This window comes from Bos taurus, chromosome 15 (genome assembly GCF_002263795.3).
Source record: "Bos taurus isolate L1 Dominette 01449 registration number 42190680 breed Hereford chromosome 15, ARS-UCD2.0, whole genome shotgun sequence".
NCBI classification, from domain to species: domain Eukaryota; kingdom Metazoa; phylum Chordata; class Mammalia; order Artiodactyla; family Bovidae; genus Bos; species Bos taurus.
Genome location: NC_037342.1, coordinates 47,696,233 through 47,714,882, shown reverse-complemented (window position 1 = coordinate 47,714,882; position 18,650 = coordinate 47,696,233). Strand labels below are relative to the sequence as shown.

The 18,650-nt window shown below is 38.9% G+C and overlaps 1 pseudogene; it reads left to right on the top strand.

Annotated features, from left to right (window-relative positions):
* The first annotated feature begins 8,460 nt into the window (after positions 1-8,460).
* On the top strand, positions 8,461-18,425 carry LOC107133470 (tripartite motif-containing protein 5-like; annotated as a pseudogene).
* The last annotated feature ends 225 nt before the right edge of the window (positions 18,426-18,650 follow it).

The window sequence follows — 18,650 nt, the reverse complement described above, 5'->3', positions numbered from 1 at the left end:
CTAAGTTCCTCAACATTTGTATCCTGGAATTGCCAAGCTTCTAGTTCAAGATGTGAAATATGTTATAGAGTGAACTACCTGAGTTAGGTAACCCTTCAAAAGTCCTTCAAATAGGGACATCCTTTTTTTAACAGTGTCTCTTCTTGTGAAGCTCTCCCCTAACATGTACATGAAGCCGCTAAGTTGCTTCCATTTACACTGTTTCTTCTCGGAAAATGCCCTGAGAAGTAATTCTGGATTCAAAAGAAAACACAAAACAAAACAAAAACTCACTAGGCATCAAACGTGGGGTCTCTCATGATTCAATATAAGTTCTAGGGTTTCTCCTTCTCACCTCTCAGCTTCTAAGTGGCAATTATTTCATCTTGTATTTTTTAGACTTTAGATGTGTACTGGGACATTAATTTGGGAGATGGATATTCACAGTGAAAATTTGTTAAGAAGGAGATCAGAAGAACCTTGGAAATAAACTGGCTTCCTTTTACGGGTTCATTCATTCATTCATATACTTTTACTTGCTTTTCTTATTTTTTGGGCTAGGACCTACAGTTCAATGATGAACGAATGTTGACATGTTCCTTGATATGTTCCCAGTCAAACAGAGAAAGTATTCAATATTTAACCATTAAATATGATGTTAACTGTGTGCTTTTTCTTATTTAGCTTGAGCAGATTGGTATCTCTAATTTAATACTACCATGACTGGATAGTAGATTTGGTGTAATGCATTTCTGCCTACATTGAAATGAGCATGTGGTTTTTACCCTCTTGTTTCTTATTTAATTCAACTACACTTGCAGTTTTACAACTGCAATATCTTAGTATTTTTTCTGTACTTAAAGCCTATGTTGATACCTTGAGTTTTTTAACATGGTATTTAGTATGTATCCATACTTTAAAATACAACTAGTCTTTCTTTTGTGGTTCTCTTAAGCCAAAACTTCATCTGTTTTTTGATTGATTATCATTTTTAGTTTTAATTTGGCAATAAAAATCTATTTCTATTTGTCTTCATCTAGTGCATGTTAAATATAAAGTTATTTTCTTTTATATATTCCATACTTGATATAATGGCTGCTGTGAATTCCTTGTCTATTACATTCAATATCTGGATTATTTTGGAGCTGATCCCCACAGATTATTTTTCTCTGGAATATGCACCACATTTCTAGTTTCACTTTATGTTGAGTACTCTTAAATTGTATCTAAAATTCCCTCAACCATGTTTTGAATAAGATGTTGAGATTCTGGATTCTGTTTATATCTCTGAAGAATTTGATTGATTTTTATTCAGATAGTTAACTCATGGAACTCAAATTCTCAATTCACCCCTGCATTTTGAAGCACCTAATATCTTTGTTCAGTTTTGTTAGCCTTACATAGGCTGCTTGATACCTGTCTCAAATATGTACAGTTCAGATATTCACTGAGTTTATATGCACAAATTTGTATTCTTCTGCTTGATCTGTCTTTTACATGTATTTTCCTACCACCTTCTAGATAATCTGGCAGCTCCAAAACATTCCTTTTGTTTTTCAAACCAGTAAGTCTGTATGTTGTTTACTGAGTTTTAACTGACCCATCTCCTATCAATAGAGATCTCTGTAAAGCTAAAAGTCATAAAACAAAGAAACTCCTCAATAATGTTCTCTTTTTCTAAGTAAGTGTAACGTTTCTCTAAGTACATTGTACTTACCTTTCTCTTTTGTCACAATGGCACCCCACTCCAGTACTCTTGACTGGAAAATCCCATGGATGGAGGAGCCTGGTTGGCTGCGGTCCATGGGGTCACTAAGAGTCAGACACGACTGAGGGACTTCACTTTCACTTTTCACTTTTATTCATGGGAGAAGGAAATGGCAACCCACTCCAGTGTTCTTGCCTGGAGAATCCCAGGGACGGCAGAGCCTGGTGGGATGCTGTCTATGGGGTCGCACAGAGTTGGACACAACTGAAGCGACTTAACGGCAACAGCAGCAGCAGTGCTTTCATAGTTTTAAAAAAACACATTTCTTCAAGGTTTATAATGTTGATCTATGGGTTAAAGGTGTCATTTTGTTAGAATAAATACCTTTAGTCATTGAAATACATAGTCTTATCTATAGTTGAATTGCTGGATTGTACGGTATATTGTAATACAAACTGTCACATTGTGTTCAAAGTAGTTGTAACACTGCATCCCCTCATACTTAAGGAAGATGACAATGATGATATGGAGTATGGTGGTTAATGCAGAGATATTCAGATGTATTTTTAGGTATATCATACAACCAAAGTTGGAGGGGATTTGAGAGAGTGAAGTCACATTGGTTATATGACAAATACAGCGGAGGGGTACTGTTTTCAATGTTGAAAAGAAATGAGTCCCTTATCCAAATGTATTTTCTCTGTCCAATTCTTTTCCCAGTTCTTCTACAGATCCAATATCCATCCTTATACTCTTTCTTTGACTCTCTGAACTGACCCAATTTCCTTGGTTGATAATTTGCTTGTTTGTTTTATAAAGCATTAGATTTATAAGCCTCCAGAAGGCTCTGCACAAGCTGGAATCAAGATTGCCCGGAGAAATATCAACAACCTCAGATACGCAAATGACACCACCCATATGGCAGAAAGCAAAACAGAACTTAAGAGCCTCTTGATGAAAGGCAAAGAGGAGAGTGAAAATATTGGCTTAAAACTCAACGTTCAGCAAACTAAGATCATGGCATCCAGTCCCATCACTTCATGGCAAATAGATGGGGAAATGATGAAACAGTGAGAGACTTTATTTTTTTGGGGGGGGGGGCTCCAAAATCAATGCAGATGGTGACTGCAGCCATGACATGAAGACACTTACTCCTTGGAAGAAAAGCTATGACTAACCTAGATAGCTTATTAAAAAGCAGAGACATTACTTTACCAAATAAGATCTGTCTAGTCAAAGTTATGGTTTTTCCAGTAGTCATGTATGGATGTGAGAGGTGGACTATAAAGAAAGTTGAACACCAAAGAATTGATGCTTTTGAATTGTGGTGTTGGAGAAGACTCTTGAGAGTCCCTTGGACTACAAGGAGATCCAACCAGTCTACCCTAAAGGAAATCAGTGCTGAATATCCATTGGAAGGACTGATGCTGAAGCTGAAACTCTGATACTTTGGCCACCTGATGTGACTCATTGGAAAAGACCCTAGTTCCGGGAAAGATTGAAGGTGGGAGAAGAAGGAGACAACAGAGGATGAAATGGTTGAATGGCATCACTGACATGATGGACATGAGTTTGAGCAAGCTTTGGGAGTTGGTGATGGACAGGGAAGCCTGGCGTGCTGCAGTCCATGGGGTCACAAAGAGTCGGACATGACTGAGTGACTAAACTGAACTGAACTAAGGCTCTGTATTTAACCTCCAGTCATTAAATGTCATGCCTAGAGAGGAATCCAGTGAAATATTTCTCCCTTTGGCCCTCCCTTTTCTCCTTTGAGAAAATCTTAGGCCAAAGTAAGAGTTACTGTGGTTAAATTGTGGTAGTGGAGACAGATTAAATAACAATCTTGTAAATTTTAGAAAGAAAAGAGGAGATAGGAATAATTATTGGCCAGTCCTTCTCAAAAGAACCACATTTTGTTCATAATACCATAAAAATTGCTGAATTTCATTATGTGATATAGCAATTGTGTTTACATGAAGAAGAGTAGATAGATGCGTTATCATCAAGATGTTCAGTTCAGTTAAATTGTAGTCACATTTACATCTGTAGAACTGTATTTTTCACTCTTTTATACACCTTAGGCATTATTCAGTAAAATAAAGTCCTTATCTGACTTCATGAAACTTAGAGTTGGGGGCGTAATGTGGGGTTGTGTTGGAGATGACTAATGACAGTGTTCGGAGAAGTCAATGACACCCCACTCCGGTACTCTTGCCTGGAAAATCCCATGGACAGAGAAGCCTGGTGGGCTGCAGTCCATGGGGTCACTAAGAGTCGGACACGACTGAGCGACTTCACTTTCACTTTTCACTTTCATGCATTGGAGAAGGAAATGGCAACTCACTCCAGTGTTCTTGCCTTGAGAATCCCAGGGACAGGGGAGCCTGATGGGCTGCCGTCTATGGGGTTGCACAGAGTTGGACACGACTGAAGCGACTTAGCAGCAGCAGTAGCAATGACAGTGTTAGTAAAGAGCACTGTCCCCACTGTGCTTCACTTCCTTAGCTTCCACCAGGTGGTGCCAGTGGTAAAGAACCTTTCTGTCAATGCAGGAGATACAAGAGATGGGGGTTTGATCCCTGGGTCTGGAAGATCTCCTGGAGGAGGGCATGGCAACCCACTCCATTATTCTTGCCTGGCGAATCCCCATGGGCAGAGGAGCCTGGCAGGCTACAATCCATAGGGTTGCAAAGAGTCAGACATGACTGAAGCGACAGCACACACATGTATTTTAACTTTCTAACTCGGGTACACTGGCTGAGTTCTCACCTCTAGGAGTACTCCTACTTCTAGCCAGGACTTCCTGAGAAATTCTAGCCGTCCTCTTCCTGGAAACATTGAAATGTCAGAATTAATCTACTTTTCACAGTAATAGCCACAGCTTTCATAGGTTATGCCACATCTTGAGGTCAAATATCCTCCTGATGTACGGCAGTCATTACAAATCTCTTTCCAGAAATTCTCTTCATGGATACTAGTCTAGTTGAATGAGTCTGGGGGTGATTCTCAGTTGATAAAACTGCTCTCTCTTAATTGTTTACCTTTCCCTTTATGCCTTAATGTCCCAGGAGGAATCTCATCTGATATAGACAAAATTCCACCTCATCAATACTCTACAATCAAAGACATCTTGGGTGTCTTATTCCTAATTCTAGCATCATTAATGTTAATACTATTCTCAGTTCATCTTTTAGGAAATTCAAAGTATACTTCAGATAACTCTATCAAAACTCCCCTTCATATCAAATTATGTGATACTTCTTATTCACCTATGCAATCTTACGGTCCATTCCCAATAATTCAGTGGATGCACAGGCCTTAGTCTTTCCAGTTCTGATTTTAGCAATTATCTCAGTACTTAGTGCATGTGAGCTAAGTTGCTTCAGTCATGTTTTTCTCTTTGTGACCCTGTGGACTATAGCACTACAGGCTCCTCCATCTGTGGGATTCTCCAGGCAAGAATACTGGAGTGGGTTGCCATGCCCTCCTCCAGGGGATCTTCTCAACCCAGGTTCAGTCCCAACCCAGGAATTGAATTCCTGTCTCTTACGTCTCTCCTGCATTGGCATAAGGTTCTTTACCATTAGTGCCCACCTGGGAAGCCCCAATACTGTATACATCAAAATAACAAAGCATAACATTTCAATCCCTTAGCTAATGCCTATTCTGTGTACTAGCAGCTGACCTACAAACACTAGCAAGAATTGGAGGACTACTGAGTTTTCATTTGTCATCACTGCACAATTAGCATCTATTTTATAATTTCTCCTAATTCTCATTCTTCCACGACTAGCCAGCATCATTGAAAACCACTACCTGAAATGTATTTATATATGTAACCGAATCTTACCACATATTCTTTATCCATTCCTCTGTTAATGGACATTTACATCACTTGCATGTCCTGGCTATTGTGGATAGTTCTACAAAGAAAACTGGAATTATGGAATCTTTTGGAATTATGTTTGTCTCTGGGTATATCCCCAGGAGTGGAATTATTCGATCATATAATTGTTCTACTTTTAGTTTTTTAAAGGAAGCCCTATGCTATTCTCCATAGTGGCTGTACCAATTTGCATTCCCACCAACAGTCTAGGAGTGTTCCCTTTTCTCCACACCTGATCCAGCATTTATCGTTTGTAGATTTTTATTTTTTAATGACCATTCTCTCAGGTGTAAGGTGCTACCTGATTGTACTATTGATTTGCATTTCTCTGATTAGTTGTGGTTAGTTAAGCATTTTCTATGCTTCTGGCACAAAAACAGAAATATAGATCAATGGAACATGATAGAAAATCTGGAAATAAATTCATGCATGCACCTATGGTCAATCCATCTATGACAAAGGAGGCAAGGATACAATGGAGAAAAGACAGTGTCTTCAATAAGTGGTCTGGGAAACCTGGGCAGCTACATGTAAAAGAATGATATTAGAATATTCCCTAACATAATAAATAAATAAACTAAAAATGGATCAAAACCCTAATTATAAGGCCAGACAATGTAAAATTCTTAGAGGAAAACATAGGCAAAAGACTTTCAAGTAATTCACAGCAATATATTTTTTAGACCACCTCCTGAAATAATAAAAATGAAAACAAAAATAAACAAATGGGACTTAGTTAAACTTAAAAAGTGTCTGCAAGGAAATGAAACATAAAACAAAGAGACAACCCTCAGAATGGGAGAAAATTTTTGCAAACAAAGTGACCGATAAGGGGTTAATATCCAAAATACACAAACAACTCATGCAGCTATATGTTCAAAAAACAAACAACTCAATAAAAAAAAAAAAAAAAAAAGGCAGAAGGTCTAAATATTTCTCCAGAGAAGATATACAGATAAAAGTACATTGGTAATTTAAAAATACTTATAAGCTTCTGACTCTCACTTTATATAGAACTTTCCATGTTTTCTATATACTTGATGCTTTCCATACAAGCTGTTCTCTCAAAACTGAAAGGGAATTATTGAAATCTGCAACTGCTATTATTGAATCATCTCCTTCATCAAGGTCTTAGAGTTTTCAGAGGAAAGGTCATCACCTCCTTGCTTAAGTTTATTCCTAGGTATTTTATTATTTTTATGTGACTATAAATGGGATTTTTAAAAAATTTCTCTTTCTGATAGGTCATTATTAGTGTACAGAAAAGTAACCAATTTCAGGATATTAGTCTTGTATCCTGAAACTTTTCTGAATTCATTTATTAGTTCTAGTAGATTTCCTGGTGGAGACTTTAGAGGTTTTTTATATATTTAGTGTGGTAATCTGCAAGTAGTGTTAGTTGCTCAGTCATGTCTGACTCTTTGTGACCCTATGAACTGTAGCCTTCCAAACTCCTCTGTCCATGAAATTCTCCAGGCAAGGATACTGGAGTAGGTAGACATTCCCTTCTGCAGGGAATCTTCCCAACCCAGGGACTGAACCCATGTCTCCTGCATTGCAGGCAGATTCTTTACCATTGGGCCACCAGGGGAGCCCTGAGAATCCTATAAGTAATTGTAAATTTTTACATTTGTGAGGAAAGGTAAGCCTGATATCCCCCTACACTGCCATCTTAATGTTTCTTCCTTAAACCCTCTGTTTAGATTCATCTTTGTGTTTATTGATATTATTCTCATTGCTAGCATATAATTTGTCAATGATAATTAGTTGAACGATGTTGCCTAATGTTTTGAGAATTTTTCTCAAGACTAATATTGCTTTCATCTATTTCTATATATATTTTTAATGTATCTGACATGTGTGATCTGATGAGTATATACACCATATCTCTCCCCACAATTCTCAGGCATGTCACATCTTCAGACTTCTACCAATGTCCTTGGCTTACTTCCAGGCCAAGGTGAAATCTGAATTTGCATACTCAAGACTTCCCAGAAACTCTCAGTTGCTCTGAGGTCCTCACTTCTTTACCCCTACTTCTGCATTGCTCTGGGTATCACTGGGTCCATGAAGTTATCTGCACTTGATTAACTGAGTGGAAGAGGAGACAGGCCTCTGAAGGATGATCTCAAATACATGAAGTTCATCTCTATTCTTTGTATTTCAGATGTTTGTAAGTCACTATTTCTAGTTACACATCTGATAGAAGGTTTGCTCCCTCCATGTATTGTATCATATATATGATATATTGTCATATATTATATCATGATGATAGAAATAATTGCAAAGGAAAAGCAAATGATGGCAGTAGTTACACTGTAAACAACTTAGTTACAGCAGGTCTTTGTGATGAGAGAATATGTAAGGAAAGGGTTTATTGAAGTATGAGAGAGAGTCGTATCAAAATCAGGGCTACCATTCCATGTGAGAAGACCAGGTATGTATGCCCAAAGGCATAAGAGGTTTCAACCTACACACACTGAGGATAATTTGGGGGCATAGGAATGAAAAAGCAGGATAGATGGTGAGTCGTACAAGTATCTTGGTAGAAAACGTCTCAGATCACCTTTTTGTTTAGTAAAATTAAATAATGAAAATCATTACACACATAAAGATGGAACTTGTCATGTGATATGAGTGAGTAAAGTGCTTAAAATTATCATGAAATGTTCTTTTCACCAGGTCATCAAACTCTTTCCCTTGTTTTTTCACTTGCTTTCATGTCCTTCAGTAACTTGGTTTTGGACTGCACTTGATTTATATCATGTTAGTATCATGTATGTCTACCTTCCTTACTCTCCCGCTTTTAACTTTCCCAATCATGCTGGGATCCATGAGCAAGAGAACCCACAGAAGCCAGGAGAAGTAGGAGCAGGCATTTCCTAACATGGCTTCAGTAATCCTGGTGAACTTACAGGAGGAAGTGACCTGCCCCATTTTCCTGGAGCTTCTGATAGAATGCTTGAGCCCTGACTGTGGGCAAAGCTTCTACCAAGCCTGCATCACCACTGTTAGAAAGTGCAGCACAAAACAGCCGTGTAGGAGAAGGTCCTTGGGAAAATGGGGAAGGGCCAGAAGTATCCTGGTTTTGCGTGCTGCTGGTTGAAAAACATCTCCTGCCTTTAGCTATGCTTGGTGCCAAGATTTATAAACATTAAAGATGTTGCTTGAGAAAATGGGTCATGGGATAAACACCAGGGTCATTTAGAACGTGCTGTCCTTGAAATATCTTTTACTGATTATGTCTTAACCCTGTACGCGCTCTGCTGGCCCTATACTCTAAGCTATTTGTTCCTGCTTTTATAAAATGGCTCGACTGCAGAAATAAATTTGTCAGTCCTTGCAAGAGACTGTCCGAGTGTCATTCTTTCAGATTCATCATTTCCAAGTCCCGGGGAGAAAATTCCCACAAGTGGCGCCATGAACAGGGACTTGAAAGGAAGGCTGAACAAAGCAACGAGCCCCTGCAGAAGGGGGCAAGCAGGATGGGACAACATAACAGTAAAATTCCTTTCATTTCTATAATGCATCATTTTTTTTGAAACAAAATGGTGTTAATGTTTCAAGAGATCAGTTGAATGACTGCTATCATATTTTACTGGAACAATTCATGTTCCAGTAAAGGGACACTCATGTCCAGCAGAGGGGACACTCAATCTAGACATATAGAAAAGGGTTAAAAGTAATGTTTTGTGAGCATATCGGTAAGGGTTACATGGTCACTCATAGGGGCTATCATAGAACAAATTGAAGGGCATAACGTTGATTTGGAAGTAAAGACTATTCAGTCTTTACATGAATATGAGCTTAAGGAACAAGATATGCAAGGTGCTTTGAAATATAAGAATGTTATGCTCAATCAGACACAATCCTCAGAAAAACAACTTAGAGACATATATATACAGGATGTGTCAAAACTGAAGCCACTTAGAACGGAGGTCATTTCATTCAACGGACAGCCCAAATCTGAGGTTTTTCCTTCTGCTCTGCCTGTAACTGCAGTTGCTAACTTTGCTCATACTAATCATTTCACTCCTTGGGAAATGCCTGCTTGCGCTTTCGCTTTCCCAATACAGTTTAATCAACCTGCCCAAGGCCAAAATACTTGGGCTAATCTAGATTTTGGCATGTTGTCTAACTTTAAGAAAGCATGTACTCTGTATGGACCTACTTCTCCTTACTGTGTAGGATTTCTCAGAGGATGGGCTGACCATTGGATGCCATATGATTTTTTTCAAGTAGCAAAGATGATTTTAAATCCTCAACAATTACTGCAGTGGCAAATGTAGTTTAGTGATGAGGCCCAACAACTGATAATTGACCAGCAATCTCGTGATAACCCCACCAATTTAACTTATGATATACTTACTGGAACAGGGACCATGGCCGATGTAATGGTGCAATTAGCTAATATTACCCCTGAGATGTGGCATTTCATTAAAGAAACTGCCTGCAGGGCTTGGGCAAAGGTTGATAGCACTAACTTTGATGGTTCATTTGTTAAGATTATTCAAGGACATGAGGAGGAATATTCTCAGTTTATAGGAAAATTAAAGGATACAATTGAAAAATCTATTAAGGATGTGACTTTACAAAATCTTATTTTAAAACAACTTGCTTTTGAAAACGCTAATGAGGAATGTCAATCCATGCTCAGACCAATTCGAGAAACTGGCTCTCTTATGGAATATTTGAAAGCATGTAAGGATATCGGATCTATGTCCCATAGAGCAAAATTGGCGGCATTAGAAACCTTTAATGTACAGAAAGCTGCTAATGCCAAATGTTTTAACTGTGGGAAGCCCGGCCATATGAAAAAACAATGCCACATGCCAACATAGGCCAGAAAAAATAATACTACTTTTAATAAGAAGAGACCCCCAGGAATCTGTCCAAGATGTAAAAAGGGGTTCCATTGGCTGAATGAATGTCATTCTAAATTTGATAAGGATGGAAACACCTTGACCCCCGGTGCACAACAAGAACAACAGGGAAACTAACAAAGGGGCCATCCTCTAGCCCCATTACAAAAGGAGGACCCAGCATTATGACGCTACAAGCAGCCACATCTAAGAGTGCTTGCATTGATATAACTAGTCCTTATGACATGGAACTAATAGAATTATACAACCCCCACAAAATTCCCACTGGATATTACGGCCCGATTCTATTCAGGACAGTGGGACTGATTTTGGGACGTAGTAGCTACACAATGAGAGGTTTAGTGGTATTGACCAGTGCTGTGGATGAAGATTATGAAGGGGAAATACATATTATGGTAAATGTTGTGAAAATTGGAAATATATACTTACAAAAAGGGGAACATTTTGCACAATTATTACTTTAGCCATATGTCAAACCAATGAAGGCATCTGATATAGTTTGGCAGGGAGGCTTTAGCAGTACCAACCTTACTGCTGCACTATCCACCTTATTAAAGGAACATCAGAAACCCATGCTCACTTTACACATATGGGAAAAAAAAATTTCACAGGCATGCTAGATACCGGAACTAACATTTCAATCATTAGAGCTACAGAATGGCCCCTTGATTGGGATAAGGTTATGGCTCCTTCTAGACTACTAGGAGTAAATAAAACTGATGGCACACAAACTTTTGTCAGTGCATCCTATTTACAAGTGTATGGCCCTGATCAAATTGTAGCTTATATTAAACCATATATTACTAATATCCCTATCAATTTATGGGGATGGGATTTTCTTGAACAAATGAAAGCCACAATTTCTTTGAATGAACCTTTTTAATGGGGGCCATTGAGTTAACACCGCTGCCTCTCAATTGGGAATCTGATACCCCAATATGGACACCTCAATGGCCCCTAACTAAAGAAAAATTGGCAGCTCTTACGCAATTAGTAAATGAACAATTACAAAAAGCTCATATAGAACCTTCATTTTCCCCATAGAACTCCCCTGTTTTTGTAATAAAAAAGAAATCAGGAAAATGGCAAATTTTGATAGATTTAAGAAATATTAATAATACCATGTTAGCTATGGGGCCCTTACAACCCGGATTGCCCTCCCCTTTTATGGTACCAAAAGGATGATCTATAGTTATTATTGACTTACAAGACTGCTTTTTTACTATACCTCTGCACCCTAAAGATAGAAAATGTTTTGCCTTTTCAGTTCCTTCTATAAATCACATGGCTCCTGTTAAAAGATTTCAATGGAAGATGCTACCTCAGGGAATGATGAACTCTCCTATCATTTGCCAATATCTCATATCTGTTTTATTACAACCTATTAGAGATAAGTTTCCTACTGCATTTATAATTCATTACGTGGATGATATACTCCTCTCTCTGGAATCTGAACTCTGCAACAGTTATATAATGAAGTTACTACTGCTCTTCAAAATCAGGGCCTGCTTGTAGCACCAGATAAAATTCAATTGAAAGCACCCTTTAATTATTTAGGACATATTATGGAAGAATCTAAAATCAAACCTCAAAAAACTCAAATTTCTATGCAGTCTCTATGCACGCTGAATGATTTTCAAAAATTGCTAGGAGATATTAATTGGCTACAGCCATCTGTTGGCATCCCCACCTATGTCTTACAAAATCTATTTAAAATTTTAGAGGGATCCCTTAACCATAATAGCCCTAGTCAACTAACAAAAGAGGCCAGAGAAGAGCTAGCTTTAATGGAGAAACACATTCAACAATCTTTTTCAACTCGGCTAGATCATGATCAACTGGTTTCTTTATATATATTCCCCACTGAACATTCGCCCACAGCAATTATAGCTCAGCATAGCCCAATAGAATGGGTATATTTACACACTAAACAGTCTAAAAAAATTATATCATATATTGAGAAAATAGGGCAATTAATTATGTCAGGAAGAAGCCATATACAAACTTTGACTGGATTTGATCCATATGCAATACACGTCCCCTTGACAAAAAAGGAATTGCAAATTGCCTTACAATATAAGCTGACCATGCAAATGGCATTAAATGATTTTCAAAATGTTATCTCATTTCATTTGCCGAAAGGAAAATTATGGGACTTTCTACAATGTACTAAATTCATTATAACTAATATCACTGCATCCCAGCCTATTTCCAATGCACCCACCTATTTCATTGATGGCAACAAGAAAGGCATAACAGGGATTGTCGGCCCTGATATCAAAGAGAAATTACCCACTACCTATTCTTGAGTACAAAGAGTTGAATTGTATGCTTTATATGCTCTTTTGTTGCTTCAACCATTATCCTTCAACATATATACTGATTCCAAATACCTTGCTTCCCTTTTTCCCGATTTTGTTACCACCTTTTTATACAACCTATGAAGAATTATATACTCTCTTTTCACAGACTCAAGCTTTAATTCTCTCATGTACGAAACCTTTCTTTATTGCTCTTATATGTGCTCATTAGGGTTTACCTGGCCCTCCGGTTGCAGGAAATGATGCTGTTGACAGTCTCATAGCTCCCATTTTTACGTCTGCCAGTGACGAACATGCTAATCTTCATACCAATGCTAACAGGTTGCACCCTAAATACCATATTCCTCTCACTGAAGCAGGGCATATTATTAAAACCTGTGATGTCTGCGCCCCTCTGCATTTACGGACTATGATTTCAGGAGTTAATCCCTGGGGGCAACAGCCTAATTCCCTTTGGCAATCTGACTTCACTCACTGCTCCTTAGGAAAGTTTTCTTTGCTTTTTGTCTCAGTTGATACATTTTCAGGCTTTATCTGGGCAGTACCTATCTCTTCAGAGTCCAGCAAACACGCCATTTCTGCACTCTTACTCACCTTCCCCGTTATGGGGATTCCTTCAGTCTTGAAAACAGACAATGGACCTGCATTCACCTCACATTCATTTCATTCATTTTTTTTAAATTTTATTTTATTTTTACACTTTACATAATTGTATTAGTTTTGCCAAGTATCAAAATGAATCCACCACAGGTATACATGTGTTCCCCATCCTGAACCCTCCTCCCTCCTCCATCCCCATACCATCCCTCTGGGTCATCCCAGTACACTAGCCCCAAGCATCCAGTATCGTGCATCGAACCTGGACTGGCATCTCGTTTCATACATGTTATTTTACATGTTTCAATGCCATTCTCCCAAATCTTCCCACCCTCTCCCTCTCCCACAGAGTCCATAAGACTGTTCTACACATCAGTGTCTCTTTTGCTGTCTCGTACACAAGGTTATTGTTACCATCTTTCTAAATTCCATATATGTGCATTAGTATACTGTATTGGTGTTTTTCCTTCTGGCTTAGTTCACTCTGTATAATAGGTTCCAGTTTCATCCATCTCATTAGAACTGATTCAAATGTATTCTTTTTAATGGCTGAGTAATACTCCATTGTGTATATGTACCATAGCTTTCTTATCCATTCATCTGCTGATGGACATCTAGGTTGCTTCCATGTCCTGGCTATTATCATCACAGTGCTGCGATGAACATTGGGGTACACGTGTCTCTTTCCCTTCTGGTTTCCTCAGTGTGTATGCCCAGCAGTGGGATTGCTGGCCTACCTGACTTCAGGCTCTACTACAAAGCCACAGTTATCAAGACAGTATGGTACTGGCACAAAGACAGAAATATAGATCAATGGAACAAAATAGAAAGCCCAGAGATAAATCCACGCACATATGGACACCTTATCTTTCACAAAGGAGGCAAGAATATACAATGGATTAAAGACAATCTCTTTAACAAGTGGTGCTGGGAAATCTGGTCAACAAAAGAATGAAACTAGAACACTTTCTAACACCATACACAAAAATAAACTCAAAATGGATTAAAGATCTGAACATAAGACCAGAAACTATAAAACTCCTAGAGGAGAACATAGGCAAAACACTCTCCGACATACATCACAGCAGGATCCTCTATGACGCACCTCCCAGAATATTAGAAATAAAAGCAAAAATAAATAAATGGGACCTAATTAACCTTAAAAGCTTCTGCACAACAAAGGAAACTATAAGCAAGATGAAAAGACAGCCTTCAGAATGGGAGAAAATAATAGCAAATGAAGCAACTGACAAACAACTAATCTCAAAAATATACAAGCAACTCCTATAGCTCAACTCCAGAAAAATAAATGACCCAATCAAAAAATGGGCCAAAGAACTAAATAGACATTTCTCCAAAGAAGACATACAGATGGCTAACAAACACATGAAAAGATGCTCAACATCACTCATTATCAGAGAAATGCAAATCAAAACCACTATGAGGTACCATTTCACACCAGTCAGAATGGCTGCGATCCAAAAGTCTACAAGCAATAAATGCTGGAGAGGGTGTGGAGAAAAGGGAACCCTCTTACACTGTTGGTGGGAATGCAAACTAGTACAGCCACTATGGAGAACAGTGTGGAGATTCCTTAGAAAACTGGAAATAGAACTGCCTTATGATCCATTTCCTTCATTTTTATCAGAATGGGACATAACGCACATTACAGGAATACCCTATAATCCTCAGGGTCAAGCCATTATTGAAAGAGCCCACTGCACCCTAAAAACTCATTTATTAAAACAGAAAGGGGAAATTTGGAATAGGAGATACAATTCTTATTCTATGAACCCTCAGTTATTATTATCTTTAACTCTTTATTCCCTAAATTTTTTAAACCTAACAAAAAATAATTCTGACACTCATGCAGATAGACATTTTGCAGAAGACAAAAACAGCAAATTAGAAATCAATACACCAATATGATATAAGCAATTTTATCAGTGGCTGCCAGGAATCTTACGACTCCTAGGCAAGGCTTATGGTCTTCTCATTGCAGATGGAGAGGAAATCTGGGTTCCCCTTCGCCATGTCCGTTACCAAGAAGGACCCCAAGACCGGACTCCCTCGGCAAGTAACAAAGCTGATGTAAAGCGTCTCATCAATGACCTTGGAGGAACCAGTGAGGAAATGCCATCATCTGAATCCTTACCCGACATGGGCTCAAGTGAAAAACATGACTCGTCAGGCTGAGCAAACACTGAAGAACACTGGAACTCCTATGACTCCAGATAAGCTGTTTCCGGCAATGTTAGCTGTTCTTTCCTGTTCCTCTAGGGTAAGTGCAGAATATGTTTATTGGGCATATATACCTAATCCACCTTTGTTATCCATAGTGGATTGGGTTGACAAGGTCCCTGTGGTATTCACCAATGATAGTCTGCACTTCCCTGCCCCATGGTCAATGCAGAGGCCAATTCATGAAGAAGATGAAGGTAAAAAGATAATTGTTTCAATTGGATTCAAGACACTACCTATATGCTTTGGAGCTCACTCTTTGTCCATGACTATATTCCCACAATGGTGGGCTTACTCTGTACACAATGTTTCTGCCTACAGTATAGGAATGTTTGCAACTGCATCCTTCCTCTTAAATGGTTCTGAAAGACATTATACTGGATAAATAGCTAACTATATTGACTCACTTTTCTAGCCTGCAGAACTAATATGTGATTCTGTATCTTGGAGAAAGAAACGATCAAATCAACCACTATATTGGTCTGACTGTCAGGGACAGTTCAGGAAAGTTTCTATCAAACAACAAAATCAATCCATATTCAAATTCATGGATTGGGGGGCCCATGGATTATTTGTGAATTGCTCTGAGGAGCAAGAAAAAAATCATAGCTGTTCCTGGTATCATAGACTCAACACGTGGGGATTCCAGAAGACCAATATTGGCTTTTTGGACTGACAAGGATGTATTGTTAAACTGGTATTATGGAGGGTTGTCTCCACCTCGGCCCAGAATTATAGTCCCTCTTATAGGACTTGAACAGTGGCATATTTGGAAGATTCCTGCTGCACTGGAACACTTTGCCAATTTACATGGGACTGCAAAGGCTTTAAAACCCCAAAACTATACCTTTATGTATAACAGTACAGGTTATATCCAATCCTGTGTGTACCTCCTGTATATGTTTATTGTAGGTAACTTTGATATAGATCTTTCTGCTAAAATTGTTAACTGTACAGCTTGTGCTTTATATACATGTTTAAACCATACTATTTCTTACCACAACGCCAACGTCACTATAGTCAAGTAGAGGTCTAAACCGTGGCTTTCTGTCAATTTAACAGAACCATGGACCGACTCTGTATTCCTTTCAGTTCTGCTCAGAAATGGTCTGAAAAGGTCGAAGTGCATAATAGGATGGATCATTGCTGGCATTCTTAGTCTAATACCCATTGTTACAATAGGAACTCTGTCTGCTATGGCATTACACAATTCTATACAAAATCATGATTTTATCACTGCATGGCACAAAGACTCTCATGATCTTTGGACTCGACAAGCCCAGATAGATCAGCAATTACAAACACGAATTAATGAGTTACAAACTGTGGTTATCCACTTAGGAGATCAAGTGCAGCAACTGACTTTCCAAACACATATATGTTGTCACTGGAATTTTATGTCTTTTTGTCTGACTAACATGCCTTATAATAGCACTGAGTTTCCTTGGGATAAAGTTAAAGCACATTTACAGGATCTCACAGACAACTCAAGTTTAGACATCAATCTGTTGAAACAACAAATTGCTAATTTTCAAGTTGAGGTACCTAAAGAATTGTGCAGCACTCAATTTTATGATACTTTAACTAAAACCCTATCGTCCCTAGACCCTAGAACTTGGTTTTCAGGAAGAAACATTTTTATATATGTGTTAATCACCCTACTTTTTCTGTCATTGATTATAAGATACAGATGTCTCTACTCAAGACTCCGTGCCTCTCACAACAGAGCCCAACTAGCAGCTGCCGTGCTTAAACTAAAAACAAAAGGAGGACGTGTTAGGAAGCACAGCACAAAATAGCCATGTAGGAGAAGGTCCTTGAGAAAATGGTGGAGGGCCAGAAGTCCCCCGGCTTTGCGTGCTGCTGGCTGAAAAACATCTCCTGCCTTTAGCTATGCTCGGCGCCAAGATTTAATAATAAACATTAAAGATGTTGCTTGAGAAAATGGGTCATGGGACAAATACCTGGGTCATTTAGGATGCGCTGTCCTTGAAATATCTTTTACTGATTATGTCTTAACCCCGTACACGCTCTGCTAGCCATATACTCTAAGCTCTTTGTTCCTGCTTCTATAAAAAGGCTCGACTGCAGAAATAAATTTGTCAGTCCTTGCAAGAGACTCTCTGAGTGTCATTCTTTCAGGTCCGTCGTTTCCAAGTCCCAGGGAGAAAATCCCCACAACTAAAAATGACAAGGAGTCAAATATTGGCCAAGAGGGAGAGAGTAACTCTTTTGTGTGCAGATTCAGTTATGAGCCTTGGAACCTGCGGCCTAATAGGCATGAGGCCAGCATAGTGCAGAAGTTCAGGGAGGTCAAGGGGAGCCTGGAGGAGCAAGACAGAAATCTCTGCACCATGGAGAAAACCCCTGCTCTTCTGTGAGGAAGATGGGAAGCTCATTTGCTGGCTTTGCGAGTGGTCCCAGGAGTACCGTGGTCACCACACGTTCCTCATGGAGGACGTTGCCCAACAGTACCAGGAAAGAGACCAGAATGGAGGAAAGAAAGGCCAGAAAATGATACTTAAGGGGAAATCTCTACTTGGCATTGGACTTTAACTACCTGGTCACCATGAACCTAAGACCTGTGATTCTTTCTTTCCTATGTTGTTGTTGTTCAGTCACAAAGCCATGTCCCACTCTTTGCAACCCCAATGACCACAAGCATGCCAAGCTCATCTGTCCTCTATCGTCTCTCAGAGTTTGACTGTTTATGGAATTCTCATGGAGTGGTTTGCCTTTCCCTCCTCTAGTGGACCAGTTTTGTCAGAACTCTTCACTATGACCCATCCATCTAGGGTGGCCCTGCACTGCATGGCTCATAGATTCATTGAGTTATGCACCCCTTTCACCATGACAAGGCTATGATCCCTGAAGGGGATATGCTTCACCATGAATTTCTCTCTTCTTTTTCTTTCATTCTAATATCTGAAAAACATTTCTGTGCACTCACCCACTTACAGAGTAATAGCCCTACATACAGACTCTTAGTCAGAAGTAGACATTCATGCATCTTGTATTAATAGGTGGAGAACTGT